At 56.5% G+C, this 20,011-nt stretch overlaps 1 protein-coding gene across 2 annotated transcripts in view; it reads left to right on the top strand.

The window, feature by feature from the left end:
- Positions 1–5,608: 5,608 nt before the first annotated feature.
- LRFN1 (leucine rich repeat and fibronectin type III domain containing 1) overlaps positions 5,609–20,011 on the top strand; it is a 56,019-nt gene continuing 41,616 nt past the window's right edge. The window contains exon 1 of one of the 2 annotated variants that reach the window (XM_073321758.2): positions 5,609–6,227. The gene's annotated coding sequence lies outside the window, so the exon portion shown is untranslated. The remainder of the gene's footprint in view (positions 6,228–20,011) is intronic. The other variant, XM_073321756.2, reaches the window with a different exon arrangement.

Here is a 20,011-nt window from a genome sequence, read left to right as displayed (position 1 = left end):
CCATCCATCCTCTGACACCCTCTCTGTCTAACCCCCCTCCATCCATCCATCCTCCGATGCCCCCTCTATCTGTCCACACATCCCTTCATCCATCCTCAGACACCCCTCTGCACACACCCCTTCATCCATCCATCCATCCATCCATTCTCAGACACATCTATCTATCTATCTGTCTACACACCGCTTCATCTACCCACCCCCCATCCATCCATCCTCTGACACACCCATCTCTCCCACTGCTTGTCAAGGCTGGAAGAGCTCAGTTCCCCAAACCTGAACCGTGGAGGAGCAGGAAGTGCTGAGATAAAAGGACAATTCCCACGTGCCCACCTCTCTGCTCCCTGCCTTAAAGGTCCCCTCGGGAAACCCTTGGCTGCCTCCCTCCCTGAGCCAAGGGCGCTGGGGGCTGGGCTGGCTGAATAGCCAGGCAGGGCTGGGGCTGTGCTGGGAACAGAGACCATGACGGCTGTGTGTATCAGAGGTAGGGGAGAGTTGCCTATTCCCTTCCGTGAGAAAGGCCCTTTTTGGGGGGAGGGGGTGGAATTTGTTCTGTTCTGGAACAAAAAAGCAGCAAATTCAAAATTTCCCACAGAGGGGAAATCCATCCGGGAGCCCCACCGCTAACACTCAGCCATGGCCCCCAGAGTCTAGATCTGTAGCCTACAGTCACGGCTTCCACCGCTCCCAGCTCTGGGACGGGAACCTGGGACACCCGGGGTCCCACACCAGGCAGGCTGCCCCGGAGAGCGGAGGAGGGCTGACTTAGGACACCAGGCCGGATCCTGGCAGGCAGGACTCCATCGAAACCGGCACTTTCCCACAGTGGTGCTGGAACACTTTAATAGTGGGGGTGCTGAAAGCCAGCCCCCTTACCCTGTCCCCACCGAGCTGGGGCCAGGAGCAGGGCCGTGTCTCTGGGATCAGGGGAGCGGGACAGGGGTAAGGGGGCGGGCAGCTGGGCCCCCGGGCCCAGGGGGCTGGCAAGCAGAGCCCTGTGTAAAACCTAGGGTGCTGCAGGACCCCCACACCCCTAGATCTCACGCCGATGCTTTCCCACCAGATCAGGGCAGCGAGCACGGCTCTGCTGGAAGCTGTGGATGTTAATCCCATGCTAAGGCCCTGTGCGTGGCTGGGTGGAACTTTGCCCAAGTTGAGCTGTGGGTTGAAATTTCCCACACTGGAACATTTTCTGGAACATTTTCGCCCGCACGGTTCAGCCGTTTCTGAGAACAAGACAAGAAGTGGGGAGTGGGGGGAAACCCACTGTTTGGCCCGTATTGAAGCATGCTGGGGAGCGTTTCTTTGGACAGCTCGAATAATTTGGAATAGGCCATTGAAATTTGGCAACGGGGTGTCCCCTGGGCCGAGGATGTGTCTTTTGCGTTCCCTGGGAAAACGTGCCCAAATTTGGCCAAGGGATGAGCCAGTTTGCAGACGCTCAGTGTGACAAAGCGAGACTGTTCTTAACGTTTCCTCTGAATAGTGTGGGTGTGCCTCAGTTTCCCCATGCAGTTCTTAAGTATCTAGGGGGTGGGATAAGGATGTCTGATCGTTGCAGAGCCCTAGAGGGCAGGTGTGTGCAGGGGTCTGGACACAGAGAATGGCCGACACCCTGTTTCCTGGCCACTGATGGCCTGGCCCTTCCCCCCTCAAGGTGAGAGCTAAAGGGTTGGAGAACAAAGGAATCTGGTGCCCTCCTGGCCCGGGAAAGGGACAAAGCCCAGAGGAGGAGGGGCTGGAGGATGAGTTAGTTTGGGACTGGCTGGGGACGAGGAGTGAAGTGCAGACGTGGTTGTCTGACTCACTGTCCCCCAAAATGGACCCAGCTGAGGGGTCCTGTTCTCTGCACCTACAAGCTCTGGTTTAGACCATGTTCCTGTCGTCTCATAAAACTTCTGTTTTACTGGCTAGCTGAGAGTCACGTCTGACTGCGAAGTTGGGGGGCAGGACCCTCTGGCTTCCCCAGGACCCCGCCTGGGCAGACTCGCTGTGGGAAGCGCACGGAGGGGCAGAGGAGGCTGAATGCTCCGAGGTCAGACCCAGGAAGGTGGAAGCCGGGTGAGCTGTGTGTCCTGCAGACAGTCTGCTCCCAGAGAGGAGACTTCCCCAGAGTCCTGACTGGCTTCATGGGGAGCAGTTCGAGAACGTCGCCCGCCCGGGGACTCCGTGACACTCAGGCCAGACTTGTTAGAGAGCAGGGAGCCTGGCCTCTCCTGGGCCAGGGAAGCTGCCTGATTCACGTGTCAGAGGGGACAAGAGTCAGTGAGACCGATCAGATAAGGAGCCAGGGGGAGGGGATCTGGGACTAGCTGGGCAAAGAGAATGGGACTAAAGCAAGGAGCCAGGAGTGGGGGGCAGACAGGGACCAACTGGAGGGGAAGGGCAGGGCAGGGAGTGGGGGTGGATGGACAGAAGAGGCCGTGTCCTCCGGAGCCTGGAATAGAGCCCAAGGTCCGTGATTCTCACCATGCGTCAGTGAAATCTGGGGCAAAGTGTGCGAACCCCCTCCAGAGCTGGTCCACATAGAGGATGACAACTTACTACTGCTACCAGTTCCGCCATTAACTCAAGTGGCAGAGACCTGTGTGGTGGATCTAAAGGCGCCAGCCCGGCTGATGACCCATGGGGTGTGTGTGTGTCAAGATGGTGCCACAGGATGGAATTTCTGGGTTATTTCCCACCAGATTGATTTATTATGATTATTCTTTAAATCTTGGAAGCGACACACAAAAAAACCTCCGTTAAAAGACTGGGGTGGCAAAGCCAAGAGCTTGGAAGTCCCGAAATGCCAGAATTAAGGCTGCCCGTGTCTCCAGGCTGGCGTACGCGCCGCGATCCGCTCGTTAGTTACGTGGCCGCAGACTCGTTTCCCCATGGGCCCCCTGCCGCATTCCCAATGCCTGGGCGGGGCGTCCTTCACTCAGCAGGTGATGGAGGGATGGAGACGCTGCGGAAGGATGGGTAGCCAGTGGCGTGCGTGCTGTGGGGTCAGTACGGGAATTAGTATAAACCCAGAATATAGGGCATGTCTATCTCTTGCTGCTGAGTCGCTGGTTCAGAGGGGAGAGCGCCCCCTACTGAGCCCCCACCCCACGCTCTGCAGCACAGCGCCCCCGCGTGCCATGCTGGGGCATTGAAAGCCAGTTTCTCTCCGTGTCCACCCCCGAGCTGGGTAGATGCTGAGATGGGGGAGGTGGGGGGGCACACACATGGCAGAAGAGACATAGCACATATGGGGCTCTCTGATACGGGGCAGGCTTGGGAACCTGGCAGGGAGAAGCTGAGCACAGTGCCCCCTTCCCCAATCTCCATCTCAACAGAACGTCCGTGGATTCATTCTTTATTTTCCAGGCCAGTTTACGTCAATCCTAAAGGATTTATCTGGTAGTTAGTGTTATGGGCTGGGAGCCCGGGCTCTGGGGTTCTATTCTTGGCTCTGGCAGGGGCGTGGGAGCTACTGGCTTAGAAGAGGGGAGGGAGGCCTGGGAGTCAGGACACCTGGGTTCTATATTTGGCTCTGGCAGGGGCACGGGGTCCAGTGAGTTACAGCAGGAAACTTGGAATCAGCACAGTAGGGGGTGCCGTTCTGCAGGGAGCAGGGTGGGGGGAGGGGTCTCAGTAGGGGGCGCTGCCCCCCCACCGTCAGTGCAGACCCCAGCATAGCCGAGAGGAGCACCATGCTGCAGGGAGGGGAGTCGAGTGGGGGGTGAGGGGAGCTCAGATCTGGCTCCGAAATCAAACTAATTTCCCGTGGGCACCGATATCATCTGCTCCTCCAGCAGCCCCGCTCGCTCTGCCAAGCTGCAACAGGTGGTGGGCCAGCTGCGAAGGGTGGCAGGGTATGAGACAGCCTGTTATCGCCCCAGGACCTGGCCACCGGCGGGCGGCTGATCCTGGCCCTCTGGGGAAGGCAGGTGCCACCTTCTCCCTGCCGCGGGGGGGCGCTGAGCAGCTGGCACAGAACCCCCCGGGGCAGGGAGAACCCCATGGGCCTGCTGGTGGAGACAGGAGGTTGCCGTGGAGCCTCAACCCCCCAGATCAGAGAACCCCCCAGCCCCCCAGAGTGCTGGATCAGGGTCCATGCCTGACGCCAGCAAGTTCCCGCTGTTTCCAGGCGTGACCCTGAAAGGGGTGAAAGTGACTCCATCTGTGAGTGCCCCGTGGGGCCTGCTCAGAGGCAGGGCGGCCGATCCCTCTGTGTGTGTGTGTGTATCCCCAGCTGTAGGAGGGGAGTTGGGTCTAGTAGCTAGAGCGGGGGGCGGGGCTGGGAGTCAGGACTCTAGGGGCCAGAGACGTGAAGCGACATACCCCAGGGCACTCTGCGGCATCGCCAGGAATTGAACTCAGGAGTCCAGGTTCCATGGCCAGTACTGTAACCACCAGGCCTCTCATCTAGACAACCCCTCAGTTTCCCACTCCCCCTTGTTCTCCTTTCACTAGCCAGGCCTCTCCCTTCATTCCCCCCTCCCCACCCCACTTCCTCCCTTCGCCCTTCCCAGGACAATTCGCCCTCTGGGGCCGAGGCTGCTCCTGGCTCAGAAGGAGCCAGCTCCGGGCGTGGGGCTGATCCATTTTGCCCTGGGATCTCCTCTGCCCTGGGGAGCTGGGCTGAGACCCACCCAACTTGTTTTGGCAAATGGGCCAAACTGGATTGGGCCCCTTAGTGGTGAAAAGCCACGCAGAGGCCATGTGGTCCCCTGTCATGCAGTGCTCTTGGTCGCCCCCTGGAGGCCAAGCCCTGCACAGCGATTTGGGTGCCCTCTGCGCTTTCAAGGGTCGCGGATTCGATTTCCGCCCCCGCCCGCCGTGCTGAGTCAGCCGGTGACCGGCCAGGGAAGGGAACAGAGGCTGCATATCTGCCCCCTTTATTCAGTTGCCATCTATCCCTCCAGCTGCCCTTCCCCCTCCTTCCCCCCCCTCCGATTTCTCCATTTCCTTCCATCCCTCTATTCAGTTCTCTGGAAGATCCTCCCTCCCCTTCACCCCTTCCCTTCTCCACCCCTTCATCCGTATCCTCCTGTGCTCTGCCCTTCTGCCCTCCCCTGGGTTCCTTTCCGGGGTGGAAAATACCTACCTAGCCCCCTCCGCATCCCTCTGCCGGCCTGGCTCTGCCTATCTCTCCAGCCCCCTCCCTGTCCATCTGTCTCGCCCCACCACACCTCCTCCTGCCTGGCTGCCTCTCTCAGCCCATCCCCAGACACACCCAGCCCAGCTCCCTCTCCTTCCCCTCCGGTCTCTGTTCTCTCCCCGCGTCCCTTGGCACCTGCCTGTCCTCATCCCTCTGTTCCTTCCTCTCTCTCTTCCCATCCCCACCCAGCGTCCTCTCCTCCTGTCCCCCGGCTGCCCCTATCTCCCTGCAGCTTCCCAGCTGCGTCCGTCCCTGCCCTTCCCCTTTCTCCCCGCTCCCCCCAGCTCCCTCCCGGCTCCGGCTCCGGCTCCGGCTCCTCCGCGCAGCTGCTGCAGTGCTAAAGATTTCCAATGTGTGTTGTTCCGTCCCGCCTCCCCGCGCGTCCCTCCCTCCCCAAATCCCTCCCTCTCCATCTGCAGGAAAGGGGCAGACCCGCCTCCCACCCTTCCACTCCCCACCCCCAGCCTCCCGCTTTTCCCCATCACCCTCCCCCCCCCGCCCTTCTCGGCGTGGTGGGGGGAGCGGGGGCTGCGAGGCGACCCGATCCTGCCGTGCGCCCTGGCCTCTCCGCCCGGCTCCGGGGAGGCGCGTCCCCTTTGCGCTCCGCCTCCCCCTCCTCCTTCTCTCCAGCCCAGCCCCGGCTCTGCGGGCTGGGAAAAGCCAAGGAAGGAGCCGCGGACGGCGGCGGATCCCCCCCCCCCTTCTTGATCCGGATCGCCGGGGAACCGAGCCGGGCCAAAGCCCTCCACCCCGCCTCTCCAAAGCGCACGATCATCCGGGGCAGCCCCTGCTCAGGCGGGAGTCGGGGCCCAGCCAGCCCTTCGCCCAACCCCTCCGCCTCTCCCCCCCCCCGAGCCTTCCCTTTGCGGATCCAGCTCCGAGACCTGCTTTTGTTTGTGGATTTCTCCGATGGAGCCTGCAGGGGACCGGCCTGGTGGGGCCCCTTGAACGCCCCCCCTCCCCGCCCCCGCTCCGAGCAGGGCGCACGGAGCCCTCTGGATCCATCCGGCATCCCTGGGGGGCGGGGGAGGGGGAGAGAGACAAAAATCCAGGATGGCGCCTCCCCTAGGCTGAGCGAGCCCCGCTGCTCCCCGAAAAGGTAGGTGCGGATCCCCCCTTCGCCAGCGGATTTGGGGTGGGGGCTTCTGGGGCTGGGTTTTATCGGGGGGGGGGAGGGGAGGTTTGGCGATGTGATGCCAAGGCTGGGGGTTGGTAACGTGCGGGGGGGGGAAAGGGGGGTATGAGACCCTGCCAGGGCTGGGCTGTGTGTGTGTTTGGGGGGGTGGGGGGGATCATTCCAGGAATGGGGGGGTTGGGTGGGATCGTGCCAGGGATGGGGGGGGGAGGGTGAGTTGTGTGTGTGTGTGGTGGGGAAGAGGGAGGGGGGAGTTGTATTGTGCTATACCAGCACTTGGATTTGGAAAGGGATTTTTTCGATGGGGGGGGGCAAGGAGGGGGCATTGTCTGGCATCTCTGCCAGGCTCCGATTCTCCTCCGCTGCCGGGGCTGGGTGGTGTTGCCAGACACTGGGGTGGCACCTGGTCACAAAGATGGTGTGTGTGTGTGTGAGCTCCTTGCCAGCTCTCGGGGAAGCTGGTTCTTAGACAGACCCCCCCTCCTCCCCCCCCCAACCAGCGCAGGGTGGGATCTTTGCTGGGCTGCTGTCTATGGTGCTGAGCTCCAGAGAGCTTCTCTGGGGAGTGCATCAGCCTGGAGATGGAGAGAGACATTTCCTCACCTGGTGCATGGGATTGGGGGGGGGGGGGGGGGGCTTGTCAGACAAATAATAGGGCAGAGCTGGCCCACAAATCCCTCTCGATCTGGTGCATTTGCCTCTCCCATTGGAGCCCTGCAGAGTCCTATGGAAAATCATTGCACCCAGGAAGCTGCCGCGCCGGCCCATCGAGACCTGGAAAACCTTGTCAAGGCTTTGGATTTGATCTGACGGCCCCCCACCGCACCCCACTCCCCTCCACAGCCCCTCGGCTGGGGGTGTCGGTCACCCTCTCGGTAGCTGGGCGGAATAGGGTGCTTTCCACACGCACACCCACACCAGACACGCATCCCCACGGAATCCAGTCGCACCTGGCCCCTGGTGCCCAGATGCAGCTTGTTGCTAGACTGGCTTGTTTCTGGCTCCTGCCCCAAGCTTGCTGGCTGATGCTTCTGGAGCTGGGGCTGCAGGGTGGATCGGAAGCTGGGGAGCACTTTCTCTTTGTTTAAAACCTGCAGCTGGCTCTCATCTATCCACACACACACACACACCCACACACACACACACAGGGACACACACACACACAGGGACACACACACACACACAGAGCCACACACACACACAGGGACACACACACACACAGAGCCACACACACACACACACACAGGGACACACATTGACAGTCACACACTGACACACACAGTGACCTGCACACTGGCCCGTGCTTCCACTGACATTCACACACACACACACAGGGACACATGTTGACTTGCTCACACTGACACAGACATTCACACGCACAGACACATGATATGAAAACAATGACACACACTGACACACATTCACACTCACACATAGACACACACACTGACACACATTTGCACGCACACACACGGACACACATTCACACTCACACGTAGACACACACATGGACACACATTCACACTCACACGTAGACACACACTGACACACATTCGCACGTGCACACACTGACACACATTCGCACTCACATGTAGACACACACAATGACACACATTCGCATGCACACACACGGACACACATTCACACTCACACGTAGACACACACTGACACACGTTCGAATGCACACACACTGACACACATTCACACTCACACATAGACACACACACTGACACACATTTGCATGCACACACACTGACACACATTCACACTCACATGTAGACACACACACGCTGACACACATTCACACTCACACATAGACACACATTTGCACGCACACACACGGACACACATTCACACTCACACGTAGACACACACACTGACACACATTTGCACACACACATGGACACACATTCACACGTAGACACACTGACACACATTCATACTCACACGTAGACACACACACGGACACACATTCACACTCACACGTAGACACACACTGACACACATTCGCACGTGCACACACGGACACACATTCACACTCACATGTAGACACACACACTGACACACATTCGCACTCACACGTAGACACACACAATGACACACATTCGCATGCACACACAGGGACACACATTCACACTCACACGTAGACACACACTGACACACATTCACACTCACACATAGACACACATTCGCACGCACACACACGGACACACATTCACACTCACACGTAGACACACACACTGACACACATTCGCACGCGCACACACGGACACACATTCACACTCACACGTAGACACACACTGACACACATTTGCACACGCACACACGGACACACATTCACACTCACACGTAGACACACACTGACACACATTTGCACGCACACACACGGACACACATTCACATGTAGACACACACACTGACACACACTCGCACGCACACACACTGACACACATTAACACTCACACGTAGACACACACACGGACACACATTCACACTCACACGTAGACACACACTGACACACATTCGCACGTGCACACACGGACACACATTCACACTCACATGTAGACACACACACGGACACACATTCACACTCACATGTAGACACACACACTGACACACATTCGCACTCACACGTAGACACACACAATGACACACATTCGCATGCACACACACGGACACACATTCACACTCACACGTAGACACACTGACACACATTTGAATGCACACACACTGACACACATTCGCACGCACACACACACTGACACACATTCGCACGCACACATGCTGACACACATTCACATTCACACGTAGACACACACACTGACACACATTCGCACGTACACACATTCACACATAGACACACATGCTGACACACATTCGCACGCTCACACACTGACACACATTCACATTCACACGTAGACACACACACTGACACACATTTGCACACGCACACATGGACACACATTCACACTCACACGTAGACACACACACTGACACACATTCACACTCACACATAGACACACACACTGACACACATTCGCACGCACACACACAGACACACATTCACATTCACACGCACACGTAGACACACATCCTGACACACACCCTCCCACACATCCTGACTGGTGCACATACGTACATTGGCACGCCCAATCTCTCTCGCACACACATTTCCCTCCTCGGTGCACGTTCACCCCCCCGGGACGGCAGTTCTCGTGCAAGGAGTGTCTCGGGGGGGGGGCAGAGCCGCAGCTGGTGTAGATCACCGCAGTCCCGCAACTTCAGGGGAATGACACCGATTTCCACCAGCTGCTGAGCTGGCTCAGGCCTGGAGCTCTCAGACCAGCTCCAGGAGGGGGACAGAAAGTGGCTTTGAAATGGTCTCTGTAGAGTCGGGGCTGGTTTGTATTTTTTTTTAATAACCAGGCCCCTTCGCTTGGCTAAATTTCCCCTCTGTTGCATGCAGGCTGCTGGGGAGATCTGGGGGGCGGAAGGGGGGACGGGCTGCGGTGCCCCATAGAGGTTACTCCTTCCCTCCTCCCCCTTGAAATATAAACGTGCATTTCATCCCTTGCCTTTCCTGCCCGTTGTCAGACCCCTGGGCCCTTCCCGTGTGTGTGGATGTGGGAGTCTGTGCGTGTCAGTGTTACTTTGTGTGTGTGTGTCAGTGTGCTTGTGTGTGTGTGTAATTATGTGTAGTCGTAAATGCTTGTTAGTGTGTTCTCACCTGCGTGGGTCGGTGTGTGTGTTCGTGTGTCAGGGTGTATCTGCGTGTGTTTGCTAGTGCTTGCGTATCTCTGTGTGCATGTTTGTGTGTATCAGTGTGTTTGTGTGTCTGTCAGTTTGTCACTGTTAGTATGTGGGTTTCAGTGTTTGGGCGTGTGTGTAATCATGTGTAGCTGTGAGTGTGTGGGTTTGTTACTGTGTGCACATCAGTGTGGGCCAGTGTGTGTATTTGTGTGCATGTCTGTGTGTTTGTTCGTTTGTACACGTCAGTGTGTTTGTGTGTATCAGTGTGTGTAGCTGTGTGTGTGTTGGTGTGTAACAGTGCATGTGTAGCTGTGTGTGTTGGTGTGTAACAGTGCATGTGTAGGTGTGTATCAGTGTGTGTAGCTGTGTGTGTGTTGGTGTGTAACAGTGCATGTGTAGCTGTGTGTGTTGGTGTGTAACAGTGCATGTGTAGGTGTGTAACAGTGCGTGTGTAGGTGTGTATCAGTGCGTGTGTCTCTCCGGGTGTGTGTCGTTGTGTATGTATCTGTGTGTGTGTGTGTGTGTGTAGCTCTGTGTGTGCTGTGTCATTCCCAGTGTGCGAGGGTGATGAGTGTGCGTTACCTGGGTAAAAAGCAGGAGGCCTGCAGGGCTGGCTCCCAGCTGGCGTGAGCTGGTGTGGAAGGAAGGGCGCTCCCAGCGACTGATCCCAGCGGAGGGTCTGGCCCAGTGGGGGCAGCCGTGGAGGGGCCTCGGGGAAAGCAAAGAGCCTCATGTCTCACCGCCTGGGGTCTGCCCCTGCCCAGCTCCCAGGGAATCCAGAGCCATGAGCAGCCCCGTTTGTGAGAGCAACAGGGCTGCGGGGCTGTGGCATGTTCAGGACATATGGCCTGCCCCTCACCTTGCTAGTCCTCCGGTCTCCTGCACCTCCCTCTTCCTTCCAGAGCCGTCTGCTCCTCCCAGCCCCTCCCCGGCATCTAGCTAGCTAGGTCTCCAAGCATCCGTTCATCCATCCATCTGTCCATCCATCCTCATCATCCATCCATCCATCTTCCTACACCCCATCCATCCATCCTCATCCTCCAGCCAGCCAGCCAGCCTCCTCGTTCATCCATGCATCCATCCATCCATCTCTCCATCCATCCTCTGTCCCCATCCATCCATCCTCACAAACTCACTCTCTCAATCCATCCATCCTTTGTCCCCCTACATCCCATCCTTCCAGCCATCCCCATACGCACCCCTTTCTCTATCATCTGCATACACCCCCTCACTATCTCCATACACACACACCCTCTCTCTATTCCCATATACAACCCCTTTTTCTCTGTCCCCATTATGCATCCCCTGTTTCTATCCCCATACACCCCCACTGCCCCCATACACCCCCACTGCCCCATACACCCCATCTATACCCCCATACACCCCCACTTCCCCATACATCCCCACTCCCCCATCTCTATCCCCATACTCCCCATCTCTACCCCCATATACCCATCTCTATCCCCATACACCCCCCTCTATCCCCATACACCCCCATTTCTACCCCATAACCCCACTGCCCCCATACACCCCCACTGCCCCATACACCCCTCTATCCCCATACACCCCCCTCTATCTCTCTCTATCCCCATACCCACTCCCAATCCCTATACACACCATCTCTCTTGCTGTCCCCATGCACACATCTTGGTCTATGCCTCCAGCCTTCTTTCTTTCTTTCTTTCTTTCTTTCTTTCTTTCTTTCTTTCTTTCTTTTCCTGCCACTTAATTCTGTTTCGGGGTGACGGGCAGGGGGACAGGGCAGCGGGAGGCACAGAGGAGGGATGGAGTCCATGCTGCAGCCTCGTGTCCCTGGCAAGGTGTGGCCTGCAAAGGCTCCTCGACACATCCTGGCTCTACATGGGCAGCCGTTGCTGAGCTGGCGGGTACATGCCGGGAGCAGCGGAGTCACGTCATGGGCGCTGGCTGGAAGCATGTGGTGTCATCAGAGGTGCAGGTAATGCAGAGAATTAATCACAGGCAGGGCAGGGCAGCTTCTCTAACCAGGGTCACAGAGGGAGGCGCTGAGAGAAGCAGCATGTTGAAAGGTGCATTGGCAGTGTGATGGGGTGCACTGGGGCAGTGGCAGATCCATGCTGGCAGTGTGGTGGGGTGCACTGGAAGGGCCGTACAGGCTGTGTGATGGGGTGCACTGGGGCAGTGGCAGGGCCATGCTGGCAGTGTGATGGGGTGCACTAGAAGGGCTGTACAGGCTGTGTGATGGGCTGCACTGGGGCAGCGGCAGGGCTGTGCTGGCAGTGTGATGGGGTGCACTGGAAGGGCTGTACAGGCTGTGTGATGGGGTGCACTGAGACAGTGGCAGGGCCATGCTGGCAGTGTGATGGGGTGCACTGGGGCAGTGGCAGATCCATGCTGGCAGTGTGGTGGGGTGCACTGGGGCAGCGGCAGGGCCGTGCTGGCAGTGTGATGGGGTGCACTGGAAGGGCTGTACTGGCAGTGTGATGGGGTGCACTGGGGCAGTGGCAGGGCCATGCTGGCAGTGTGATGGGGTGCACTGGGGCAGTGGCAGGGCCATGCTGGCAGTGTGATGGGGTGCACTGGGGCAGTGGCAGGGCCATGCTGGCAGTGTGATGGGGTGCACTGGGGCAGTGGCAGGGCCATGCTGGCAGTGTGATGGGGTGCACTGGGGCAGTGGCAGGGCCATGCTGGCAGTGTGATGGGGTGCACTGGAAGGGCTGTACAGGCTGTGTGATGGGGTGCACTGAGGCAGTGACAGGGCCATGCTGGCAGTGTGATGGGGTGCACTGGAAGGGCTATACAGGCTGTGTGATGGGGTGCACTGGGGCAATGGCAGGGCTGTGCTGGCAGTGTGATGGGGTGCACTAGAAGGGCTGTACAGGCTGTGTGATGGGCTGCACTGGGGCAGCGGCAGGGCCGTGCTGGCAGTGTGGTGGGGAGCACTGGGGCAGTGGAAGGGCTGTGCTGGCAGTGTGATGGGGTGCACTGGAAGGGCTGTACAGGCTGTGTGATGGGGTGCACTGAGGCAGTGACAGGGCCATGCTGGCAGTGTGATGGGGTGCACTGGAAGGGCCGTACAGGCTGTGTGATGGGGTGCACTGAGGCAGTGACAGGGCCATGCTGGCAGTGTGATGGGGTGCACTGGAAGGGCCGTACAGGCTGTGTGATGGGGTGCACTGAGGCAGTGACAGGGCCATGCTGGCAGTGTGATGGGGTGCACTGGAAGGGCCGTACAGGCTGTGTGATGGGGTGCACTGAGGCAGTGACAGGGCCATGCTGGCAGTGTGATGGGGTGCACTGGAAGGGCCGTACAGGCTGTGTGATGGGGTGCACTGGAAGGGCCATACAGGCTGTGTGATGGGGTGCACTGGGGCCGTGGCAGGGCCGTGCTGGTAGAGTGATGGGGTGCACTGGAAGGGCTCTACAGGCTGTGTGATGGGGTGCACTGAGGCAGTGACAGGGCCATGCTGGCAGTGTGATGGGGTGCACTGGAAGGGCTGTACAGGCTGTGTGATGGGGTGCACTGGGGCAGTGGCAGGGCCATGCTGGCAGTGTGATGGGGTGCACTGGGGCTGTGGCAGGACTGTGCTGGTAGTGTGATGGGGTGCACTGGGGCAGTGGCAGGGCCATGCTGGCAGTGTGATGGGGTGCACTGGGGCAGTGGCAGGGCCATAGTGGCAGTGTGATGGGGTGCACTGGAAGGGCTGTACAGGCTGTGTGATGGGGTGCACTGGGGCAGTGGCAGGGCCATGCTGGCAGTGTGATGGGGTGCACTGGGGCAGTGGCAGGGCCATGCTGGCAGTGTGATGGGGTGCACTGGAAGGGCTGTACAGGCAGTGTGATGGGGTGCACTGGGGCAGCGGCAGGGCCATACTGGCAGTTTGATGGAGATGCTCCAGCTTTGGCAGGGCTGCACTGGCCCAGTAGTAGAAGCTGATCGCAGTGAACGAGCCCCTCTGTGCACTCAGGAGACGGCATTTGGATGAAATAGATTGGAGCAAACTTTTGGGAGTGAACATGCCTGGAGCGTGACTGTCCCCCCCTCCCCCGGCCCCATGACTGGCTGATTATCTCCAGACCTGGGCAGTGTGGGGGCAAACTCACCAATGGGCTCAGCTGCAGGGGGACCCTGAATAATCCATGTCCATGACGGGGCGTCACGGGAATGAAGCAGATGCCATGTGGCAAAGGGTAACATACCTGGTGCCAGGCGCTGGCATTGAGATCCCTGCATAGTGTGGCATCAGTTTCTCATGCCAGGGTTCAGAGCCTCCCTGCCCCACAAAAAACCCCATAGGCCCTGCAATACCCCTGCTTCCCTCTTTCATCCCGGCCTGGCTTCTCCGCCCAGCACGTAGGTCATTGAAAGGGTCCGTCTTCTGCCCACGATGGGGATTTATTTAATTGGATTTAACAGCACTCAGTCGCCTCTTAGGGGTGGTTTTTTGTTGTTGTCTTCTTTCACAAGCGAGAGCAAGGGAAGGAGCTTGTCAGAGGGACGGGGGTGGGGGGAGGGAGGAAGTGCATTTGGAAAATGGTCGCCCAAAGCTCGAGGGCAGGTTAAAAGGATATCAAAGCACCCGGGGCAGCCCATTGTCGGTCCCGTCACTGCTCGAACACAGCAGAGGGCGTCAGGGAGGCGAGGTCCAGGGCGTGGGACAGTTGGTCTCTTCCGCAGGTATCGGCAGAAAGGCTGGCAAAGCGTGCCAGGATTTTCCCCACTCAGATGGCGGAGCCTCGGCGAAGGGGCAGGGGCAGATGTGGGGTGGGACAGAGGGTGGCCAGTAAGGGGCCGCTCTGGAGGTAGCTAAAGATCACCGCTGGTGGGAGTCTTGGCCATGATTTCCCCTGGAGAAGAGCACGGAGGTGGAGCTCAGGTGATGGGGCAGTGGGCTGGGTGCTAGGCTGGGATTTAGCTTTGTCGGTGACTCCCTGTGTGGCAAGGGGCACATTGCTTAGCCTTCAGTTCTCCGGCAGCACGAGAGCCTTGCTCCACCCCCCGGGGTGTGTGAGGGGTGATTGTGAGGTGCTCAGATGTTATGGTAATAGGCACTGTGGCAGTACCATGGGTAGATTGCACCACCTGGCCCGGTTAGTAGGTGTAATATGGTAGCATAGTGACTCTACCTGTGGTCACGGCCCCCCTTGTGCCAGGCCCTGCACAGCCCCCGACTGAGATCAGAGCCCCGCTTGTGTCGGGTGCTGCCCAGACCCTGGCTGAGATCAGGGCCCCGTCATTCCGGGCACTGTGCAGACTCAGTGTGAGAGACAGCTCCTCCTAGAAAGAGCTTCCAGTCTAAATAGAATTATTATCCCTGATGATGGAGAAACCGAGGCAAAGAGAGAGGGGGAGACGCTTGCCTACGGTCACCCAGGAGGGTCTGCTGCATAGACAGGAATTGAACCCAGGCCTTCCCAGCACCCTGACACAGGGCCGTGGTGCTACTTCACCAGGTACACGACCACCAGTGGATGGGCCTGTCCTGAGCCAGGCTTGTTCTTGGCAGATACTGCAGCATCTGGTTGGCTGGTGATTCCTTCTGGGTTGATGGCGGGTGGGCTGCTGTGCATATTCCCCGTGTGTTACCCTAGAGGAGCTGGGGCTCGATCCTGAAAACACTTAAACACCTGAATAGCTTTCCTCACCTGAGCCACCCCATGGGGCTCAGCGGAACTCCTCGCTGGAGGAAAGTCACCTCCTGGGGTTGTTGAACAGGATAGGTTTGTAGCTGGCTTTGTGCTTCAGGCCCTCACTTCGGATGCAGGAACTGTGGGTTCAGTTCCCGGCAGTGCTGGTGGGACCATGTCTGGATTTTTTTCCAAAGTGCCCTTCCTGATGCTTATAACCAGGGTTTCCATAAAGTAGAGCACCCAGAGCACTGAGATCTTTTGAAAACCTGACCGCTTGCTTCGATGCTGAAATAGGAGATGAGCTCTTTAGAAGGGCAGGCCCCTTAAAAAACAAAACAAAAACCCTCTGTGCCTCAGTTTCCCCCTCTGTACTATGGGGAGAATGATCATTTGTCTTTTTAGATTGTAAACTTTTCAGGGCAGGGACTTTCATTGTGTCTGTGCAGTGCCTGGTGAAAAGGGGGCCCTGATCTCGGTCAGGGTCTGTGCAGCTCCCAGCAAAATGGGGGCCCTGATCGCGGTTGGGGTCTGTGCAGCGCCTGGCACAATGGGGCCCTGATCTGGGTTGGGGTCACTATATACAGCAATAATAATAAATCTGTTGTATAAATAATTCCTGGCAAGTGCCTTGCTTGGCTATTTAATTTTGTTTTAAGAGGAATTGGGTTGGGTTCCTCTCCGTTTTATGCTGACATAACACGAATTGGCCACATCCCCAGAGAGTGTAAATCAATGTAATTCCATTAAATGGAGCGATGCCAGTTTAGACCAGCTGAGGACCTGGCCCACGGAGTCTTTAAAACCAGACGTGGGGGGAGGAGGGGGGCGGGAAATAGAGTGGATTGGAAGACTGTCATCAGAATAATTTTCCCACAAAAAACCCGCCCTTTTCACAAAACCAACATTTTCCATGGGGAAAATCCAGTTTTGGCGAAAAAATTTAATTTGCCGTGGGGAAAATTAAGACACTGCTCCCCCGTCCCTGTCCCCATCCCCCCATCCCCCCCGGCTCTTGTCTATTTCACAGTCAGGGGAAAGTGAAATTGACAAAAGAAGGGGGCGGGGGAGCTGGGGAGGGTCAGCACCCTGATTCTGGGCCTCTCAAACCCTGCAGCTGGGGTGGGTAAAGTGGTCTGGTTCGGCTCCTGCTGCGGAAAGGTTCTTGCCAATTTCCCTGTCTCCCAGCCAAACCCTTCCCGGCTGGTTCGCCTGGTTTTTCTTGACGTTCCTGCCTGTGACAAAATTGGCCTTTTCCTGGGACTCCGTGTTTTGTTCCAAACGGTGCCACTTTTCGCAGGGATTTTTCCGGTTGTCCTGTCAGCTCTAGCGGGGAACGTTACCAAGGAAGAAGAAATGAATCCTGCTAATAATAATAACAGGAGGAAACCCCCGCCCCACCACAAATGTTTTGCCCGGCAGCCGCTCCTCGCTCCCCCGCCATCTGATAAGGAAAGCGCCTCGCAAGAGCCGTGCGTGTTTCAGGAGTGAAGCGTGGTAATCGGGGGAACAGAACCCAAGCAAACCGATCCGTCGCTATTCATATCAGCAAGCTGGCACTGCTTCTGTGCGGGGACCTTGCTCGAGACATCCCTGATAACGCTACAAAACCCAGGGAGATAGGATGAAAGCTACTTGAGGGGCACATTTACCTTGCATGAGAGCTCTCCACTCTGCAGTGATTATTTCCTGCTTAATGTTTCTTGTTTTAAGCGCGGCCTGATGTTGCTACATGTCTCTTGTTCCCCTTTTTGGAGCATGGGCTCTTAGTTGAGTTAACCCATAGGCTGATGTGTAGCTGAAGGGCTCTCGGCGAAGGCTCCTTTGTAGTCAGGGCTTGGCAGGAAAGGCTGTCGGTCCCCTAGCAGACATGGCGGATCGCTGGCGGGGAGAGAGGGAGGGGGAATCTAAACCCAACAGATTGCGAAGGAACAGGTGCACCAGCAAACAGCTTGGTTCGGAGCTGGTGGAGTTGGCCTCACCGGTGCAAACTGCCGCGCTGGCTGGAGGGGAACAGGGGCCAGATTACACCCTGGGGCAAACCCAGAGTGTCCCCGTTGATTTCAAGGGCGCCTGAGTCAGGTTCGGCTCTCAACGGCACACAAGGGTGAGTCCCCCACTTTAAAACCAAAGGCGTGTGTCTGGAACTCAGCTCAGCGAGCCTCTCCCCATCTGCCAAGGTAGGGCAGGAAGGTCCCGGTTTAGTCTGCAGCAGGGAAGATTTAGGATGGATATTGGGAGAAACTTGCTAAATCTCAGGATAGTGGAGCCCTGGGACAGGTGACCCCGGGCGGTTGTGAGATCCCCGTCGTTGGAGGTGTTTAAGGACAGGCTGGACAAACCCCTCTCTGGGGTGGTCTAGGGATACTTTATCCTGCCTCAGTGCAGGGGAGGACCCTGCAGGTCTCTTCCAGCCCGACATTTCTATGATTCTGTTATTCCAACCTGGGTCAAAATAGCACCAAAGTCACGTCCTCAATCCCAACTCCCCTATAAAGGTCAACCAAAGTCACTGCATCTTCACTGCTATTTTAACCTGAGTTAAGGACCTGCCTTTTATTGGCAGTGGAGACACGCCCTTGGCTGCGGAGTGAGAGACAGGGCCTGCCCCAAAGAGTCTAGATAGACAGTGGTGGGAAACTGAGGCACAGATGTTCACGGCAGAGGTGAGGATAGAGCCCGGGTCTCTAGACTCCCTTAGCTATTAGACCATGCTAAAAAGTTGGTCAACCGATAACATGGTGACTAGCTTGTGGGATTATATGGCTATAGATATGGGCCGTATATCAGTTTGACAAAGGGAAGGTGTGACAGGTTTGGTCACAGAGACCCCCTTGGGACTGTCACCTGATGTGCTGAAATTACCTCTGAGCCCATTTTCCCTGCCAGCTTGGGACGTCAGAACCCTGCCTTGTTGAGCCAGACACACTAGCCTGCTGCAACCCAGACCCAGGGTCTGAACCATGGCCCCAAAGCTGCAGATTTAACTGAAAACAGCTCAGCAAGTTACCTGTCTCCAGGACCCAGACACCCAGTTCCCAATGGGATCCAAATCCATTTTACTCTGTATAGGGCTTATACAGGGTAAACTCATAAATTTTCCACCCTTTATAACACTGATAGAGAGAGATGCCCAGCTGTTTGCTCCCCCAGGTATTAATCACTTACTCTGGGTTTATTAATGAACAAAAGTGATTTTATTAAGTATAAAAAGTAGGATTTAAGTGGTTTCAAGAAATAACAGACAGAACAACGTAAGTCACCAAGCAAAATAAAACAAAACCACACAAGTCTAAGCCTAATACATTGAGAAACTGATTACAGGTAATATCTCACCCTCAGAGATGATCCAATAAGCTTCTTTCACAGACTTTCTTTCACAGACTCCTTCCTAATCTGGGCCCAATCCTTTCCCCTGGGACAGTCCTTGTTAGTTCCAGTAGACACCTTAGGTGGTAAGCAGGGATTTTCTCATGACTGGGACCCCCTTTGTTCTGTTCCACCCCCTTTTATAGCTTTGGCAATGGCGGGAATCCTTTGTCTCTCTGGGTCCCCACCCCTCCTTCTAAATGGAAAAGTACCAGGTTTAAGATGTATTTCAGTATCAGGTGACATGGTCACATGTCCTGTGAGACCCCAGCTTCCATTCTTCCTGGGCTGGCCCGCACGTACCCAGGAAGGTTGGCAAGTAAACAGAGCCGTGTACAGGTCACTGATTCTGAAGCACCCTTAATGGCTTCCACTTAATATAGTCACATCAGTGATACAAGTTTATATCGTATTCTCCTAACTCCAGACATAGAAATAATACATGCAACAAATCAGATGACCACACTCAGTAGATTATAAACTTTGTAATGATACCTGACAAGAGACCTTGTGCATGAAGCATATTCCAGTTACATCATATTCACTCACACTCATAAGCATACTTCCATAAAACATGTGGAGTGCAATGTCACAGAAGGTCAAAAGGGTGACTTGATCCCGGTCTATAGGTACCTGGATGGGGAAGCGAAAACTGATCATGGATTCTTCAGTCTAGCAGGCAAAGATCTAACAAGATCCCCTGGCTGGAAGCCGAAGCAGGACAAATTCAGACTGGAATTAAGTTGCAAAGTTTTAACAGTGAGGGGAAATTAACCATTGGAGCAACTCAAGGAGGGTCAGGGTGGTGGATTCTCCATCCCTGGCAGGTTTTATGTCAAGATGGGATGTTTTCGTAAAAAATCTGCCCAGTTCAAACAGGAAATAATTTGTGGACATTCACTGGCCTGTTCTCTGCAGGACGTCTGGCTAGTTGAGCACAGTGGATCCTTCTGGCCTCGGAATCCATGAATCTATGAACACACCCTATGATGGTAAAGTGGTTACAGGAGTGAGATTGCTGC

This window comes from Lepidochelys kempii, chromosome 23 (genome assembly GCF_965140285.1).
Source record: "Lepidochelys kempii isolate rLepKem1 chromosome 23, rLepKem1.hap1, whole genome shotgun sequence".
Classification (NCBI taxonomy): Eukaryota; Metazoa; Chordata; order Testudines; family Cheloniidae; genus Lepidochelys; species Lepidochelys kempii.
The sequence above is the reverse complement of the archived record's forward strand: the minus strand, read 5'-3'. Positions and strand labels throughout refer to the sequence as shown.